We start from the raw sequence: 5,670 nt of genomic DNA, 5'->3' as shown, positions 1-5,670 counted from the left end.
TGACAGTGATGGAAAAGACAGTGAAGCTCAGCAGTAGTTGGAAAGAACATGGGTCCATTTCCCACAACATATCTGTGTGAAATGAGCTTCTGAAGCCTGGTTACTATAAAAACTAAAACCAGAGAGAGACAGAGATGTTAAGAGTGTCTTTCTTCAATTTCTGCCAGGAGGCAGGTGGGTCAAATATACAGATATTGACATTTTGTACATGCAACTCTTCATATTGTAACAGTGAATATGAAGTGAAATGTTTCCCAAATATTATTGCTTCTTTCAGNACAGATATTGACATTTTGTACATGCAACTCTTCATATTGTAACAGTGAATATGAAGTGAAATGTTTCCCAAATATTATTGCTTCTTTCAGAATAAAAATTATTTTCTGTATTCTGGCTATAAGATGCTTGTGGATTAGTTTGTAAAACAGTTTGAAGTTTTCTACAACTTCTTTAAATTTAACACCACAGTGTTGTGGCTGTTCAGGTGTATTTTTGAAGTGGATGTGTTAAGTGCAATTTGAAATAAGAAATGTAAAATGTGAAAATACATTTTTGTGTTTATTTGATTCCTATTCAAGAGACTTTGATAAGAATGACTATAAATAGGCGGCCACAGAGTATCTTTATTTCCATTTTTAGTTGGTGGTGTGCCTCGAGATTTTTTCAATTAAAACAGTGTACCTTGACTCAAAAATGGTTGAAAAACACTGTTTTAGACTATAATTCTAAAAAAAAAACACAGAAAGTCAACGTCATTAACGACTTATGCTTCTGTTCACTGATCAGGTTGAAATTCTGCCAGAGGAATAATCCACCTACATGGGAGAAACCCAGATGAAGCAGTGAGTGGAGGAAGGAAATGACCGTCTGAGAAACAAACACGGCGTCAGGAATCAGATGGAGGATGGACACTGGGAGGATCTGCTGGACTCATCTAGAGGTCAGTGAAGCAGCTGCTGGAGCGGCGGACCAAGAAGACGTCTCAAGGTAAGAGCTGCTGTGGTTGGTGATGCTAAAGCTGCTGATGAAGGCCAAAGCGTCTGGCTSTGCTGGTTTGTTTTCTCTGCTGAGAATCGATGAGCTGATGAGGATTCTGCTGTGGTCATGTGACCTGGATGTTTGGATGCAGCCGGTATGTTGGAATCTGAAGTTCAAGTTTGAACGTTAGCTTTGATTTTGCAGTAAAAAGGAAATATAAATGGCTGCTAACTTCTCTATGTTTATGTATTTTATGAACTGAAATATATAAACATTAAGTGATTTAGTTTGGCTTTACTGACAAATGTAAATATTGAACTGAAGTTTCGGGATTAAAATAAGGACTTTCATTTAGATTTCAAAGATAAAAAACAGGAATTTTAAATCTTGTTTTTAAATTTACATCATCCTAATTTTTGTTTGAAAGTAAATCTAAATACTTGAGAAACTGGTTTCCATACTTGTCAGTATCATCTACTGCAGTTATTAATGGGAAACAACATTTATTAATATTCTACAACCAATTGTTGGTGCCGGAAGAACGCCCCATCTCATGTAATTTCATCTTTTCTACGCCCCATCTCTTGTAATTTCATCTTTTCTACGCCCCATCTCTTGTAATTTCATCTTTTCTACACGACGACTGTTAGAGGAGAGATTCAAACACGGTGGAGACATCTGCTGAAGGTCAGAGGTCACAGAGGTAATGTTCAAGCTGTTTGATCCACAATCTGAGTTTTAGAATATAACCTTGTAACTGTAGCACTCTGACTTTTATTTTGAAGCTAGTCGGTTACTTTCTTCATGCCTCTCTGACCCTATTTAGGGCCACCCACCCTAACCTGGACATACGGAAGCATTTTGGGCCCACTTTGAAAATTCGCCACGGCCGAACCGAACCTCGTGGGCCCGCGGGACCTGGGGCAGATGAAAGAGCTCGACCTCGAGTATTCCATTCCAAGCTGACCCGATTTTTAGCGCGGCCGCGCGGCGCACGCCCGAAAATTGCAAAGTTGATCTAAAAATTTTGAAAGTGCTGCCGTATGGCGACCTCCCGGTATATCCCCGCGACGGACACCAGGTGGCGCTTGACATTTAGGCGCATCGGGTTTTGCTCCCTTCTGGCAACTTCGCCCGAATGGCCGGGATGCTTCCCGGAGTCACCCAACGCTGACATCAGGCAGCACCGCCTCCTGCCTCCGGGTGTCCGGGTGTCCCCCCCGCCCTCGTGAGCCCTCGTAAGTGCTGCCACTCTTTATCTCTGTTTGCAAAGTGGTCCTGTARGCCATCTCCCGCCCGGGAGGCCCGGGTTCGCGGCCCGCTCGCACACAGAACCCTTTTATGCACACAGAAACCCTTTTTTATGTACAAATTCTTGGAAAGGCGCTTTAACCTTTTTTGCCAAAACCGTAGAAGAAGCCAAAAGTACCAGGAGCCGAGTCAACCCTCGTGGTTTGTGTAGTCTTGGGGTTGAGCTGTTCGCTCTCCACCCGAGAGACCTGGGTTCGATTCCCGCCGGCTACACAAATCCTTTTATTTTTTTTTGCAGAGTCCCGTTCCGCCAAATGGCTGGACCGTTCCAGCAAATGGCTGGACCCTCCCCGGGACTCCGACGCCCTCAGCCCCGCAGCAAGTTGTCAAAAATACCCCTGCCTGGTTCTACAGAACCGGGACCGGTCCCTGGACCTCCCCTGGACCGGCCCCGGTCCTGGAGGACCAGGGGGGGGAGTTATGGAGCTTYKTTKCCCGGGGAAGGGGCACCGGACCCCGGGTAGAAGCTCAGACATTTGGCGGAATCCCTGGACGTCTCCTTATGGCAGGGGACTTTGTCAAAAAAGCACAAGTCCCGTTCCRCCAAATGGCTATACCKWTCCACCAAATGGCTGGAACCCAAGCCCGGGGCAGGCACCCGGACCCGGGAAGAGGCTCAGACATTTGGCGGCATCCCTGGACGTCCCCCTATGGCTGGTGCCCCTGGTAAGGCAGCCATCTGGAAGCATTACCCCATGTTTCTGTATGTCCTGACATTTGGGAGCATGATCCCGTATGTCCGGACCTGGCTGGACGACGATCCTCGATGTCATAAGCACTATGAGCGAAGGCAAGCCACATGGCTTGAGCGGTGCTGCGGTTTTAGGTGGTGCCCCCACTTGCAATGGATGCCTAATGGTTGGGGGTTCAAATCCCAGGGCGACATTGATGATGATGATGATGATGGGGAGCGGAGCCGGAGCCCTCAATGAAAACCATTAAATTACAGGAGGCACTTCCGATTAAAGACATCCCGTTCGTGGTCGGACGTGGATAGGGTGAGAGAAACCACAAGACCATTCGAGCCACATTTTACATTATTTATTAAATGATACAATACGTAAAAAAAAGAACGTATTGCTTTGAACCAACCAACCAACCAACCAACCAACCAACCAACCCAACGTCCGAAATGGCTGAGACCTGTTTGGACATCTGGAAGCATTACCCCATGGCTCCGGATGTCCGGATCGGATGAGGTCATAAGCACTATGAGCCAAGGCAACCCACATGGCTCTAGTAGTCTTGCGGTATATCTATCCCACTTCGGCGCTCTCCCCCCAGCGACCGGGGTACGATTCCCACAAGCTACTTAAGCCTTTTATTTATTTATTTTTTTTTTTTTGTGGCAAGTCCCCTTCCTTCCTTCCTTCCTTCCTTCCTTCCTTCCTTCCTTCCTTCCTTCCTTCCGAAGTCCAAGGAAGGTTTTGGTGGCCTCGGATTCCGGATGTCCGGACATTTGGGAGCATGATCCCGTATGTCCGGACCTGGCTGGACGACGATCCTCGATGTCATAAGCACTATGAGCGAAGGCAAGCCACATGGCTTTAGCGGTGCTGCGGTTTAAGGTGGTGCCCCAATGGATGCCTAATGGTTGGGGGTTCACATCCCAGGGCGACGTTGGTGGGGAGCCCTCAATGAAAAAAACCACTAAATTACAGGAGGCACTGGTTTAAGACAGACATCCCTTTGGTGTAAACACTTAAGTTGGGGACCTGAACATGTCGGTGCAAATTGTACAATACTGCCCGAAACCACAAGACCACAAGACTATCCGAGCAAATTGTACAATACTGCCCGAAACCACAAGACCATTCGAGCCACATTTTACTTACATTATTTATTAAATAATACAAAAAGAACGTATTGCTTTGAACCAACAACAACAGCAACAACAACCACCCAACGTTTCTCACATCTGTTTGATGCAAGATGTCTGCCATTTCGAAACATCGATGTATGCTGCAAGATGTCAGACATCTTGCAGCAGACAGCGATGTTTCGAAATGGCAGACATCTTGCCAGCATACATCAATGTTTCGAAATGGCTGACATCTGGCTGACATCAGCGGGGAAATGGCAGTGGAAGGGAAGAACATCCGGGGATTTGGATTTCCCTCCCTTTGGAAGGGAACGCGGACAACGAGACGAGACCTACCTGCACAGGTCGGCCGCACAGTCCGCGTCAGCAGAAGAGGATTTGCTGTCAACATGGTGGACAGACAGTGAAACACTGTCTGTCGGGTGGGGGGGGGGGAAAAATCCATTTCGAAACATCGATGTATGCTGCAAGATGTCAGCAATAAGCTAATATCTACCAAACGGCTGACATCTGTTTGCTGCAAGCAAGATGTCGGCCATTTCGAAACATCGCTGTATGCTGCAAGATGTCTGACATTTCGAAACATTTCTGGAAAAATGAACAACAACAATAATTTCCAAAAAAAGAGAAAAATCAGTAGCTTTAATGAACAAACACTGAAAATCTAGAGAGAAACTATGTACAATATAAAATAAAACACAAAGCAAAAATTCTAACTATTTACAAACCAAAACACACCACACACACAGCAAAAATTATGAAAACTATTTACAAACAAACCAAAACACACCACACACACAGCAAAAATTCTAAAAAACTATAAAACATATTTACAAACTATATATAAAACAAAAACAAACAAAGGAGGCGGGTGGGGGGAAAAATAAATCAGTTCTTTTCCCGGTGCGGGCGTGACGTCGAAGGAATGGGGCTTGCCCTCCTCCTCCGCCCTCTTCCTTGTCCTCCTCTGATAATCGGGGGGGGAGCGCGGGACCTTAACCGCCGAAACAGAGGAGACCCCAGTTGCTCCGCGGCGGCTGTGGAGGGGCCAGGTTGCTTGGCGGAGGCTGTTGAGGGGCCAGGTTGCTCGGCGGAGGCTCTGCAGGGGCCAGGTTGCTCGGCGGAGGCTGTGCAGGGGCCAGGTTGCTCGGCGGCAGCGGCTGTTGAGGCGCCGGGTTGCTCCTCCTTCAGAGTGGTGGGTGGTGGTGCGGCGGCGGCGGCTTCCCGGTCCTCGGGGAGTGCCGGAGGGCTGGCTGGTCCCTCCAGCACGTCCGAGGACATCTCCGTCTCGGGCACGGACGACTGGGTGGTCTCCGTCACAGACGACGGGGTCGGCTCTGTGGAGTGCGTGCTATATGAGCACGCCGTGCCCTCCGTCGTCTCAGACGCACAGGAGGACGCGGGTCGGTCGCTGCCGAGGGAACCGACGTTTCCCTCCGAGGAGTCGGAGGGATGCTGGAGCGCCATGCTCTGTAAGGTGACAAGAAGGTTTCAAACGTGAGAAAATTGGAGGAAGCAGTAGTACCGTTTGGGAGAAGCTGTGAAAGCTGCAGAATGGC

At 47.7% G+C, this 5,670-nt stretch overlaps 1 protein-coding gene across 1 annotated transcript in view; it reads left to right on the top strand.

The window, feature by feature from the left end:
- The first annotated feature begins 785 nt into the window (after nt 1-785).
- The window catches only part of LOC103460259 (leukemia inhibitory factor receptor-like), a 25,557-nt gene continuing 20,672 nt past the window's right edge, over nt 786-5,670 (top strand). Inside the window, exon 1 of the mRNA XM_008402366.1 lies at nt 786-987. The gene's annotated coding sequence lies outside the window, so the exon portion shown is untranslated. The remainder of the gene's footprint in view (nt 988-5,670) is intronic.

This window comes from Poecilia reticulata, unplaced genomic scaffold, assembly GCF_000633615.1.
Source record: "Poecilia reticulata strain Guanapo unplaced genomic scaffold, Guppy_female_1.0+MT scaffold_219, whole genome shotgun sequence".
Taxonomy (NCBI): Eukaryota; Metazoa; Chordata; class Actinopteri; order Cyprinodontiformes; family Poeciliidae; genus Poecilia; species Poecilia reticulata.
The sequence above is the reverse complement of the archived record's forward strand: the minus strand, read 5'-3'. Positions and strand labels throughout refer to the sequence as shown.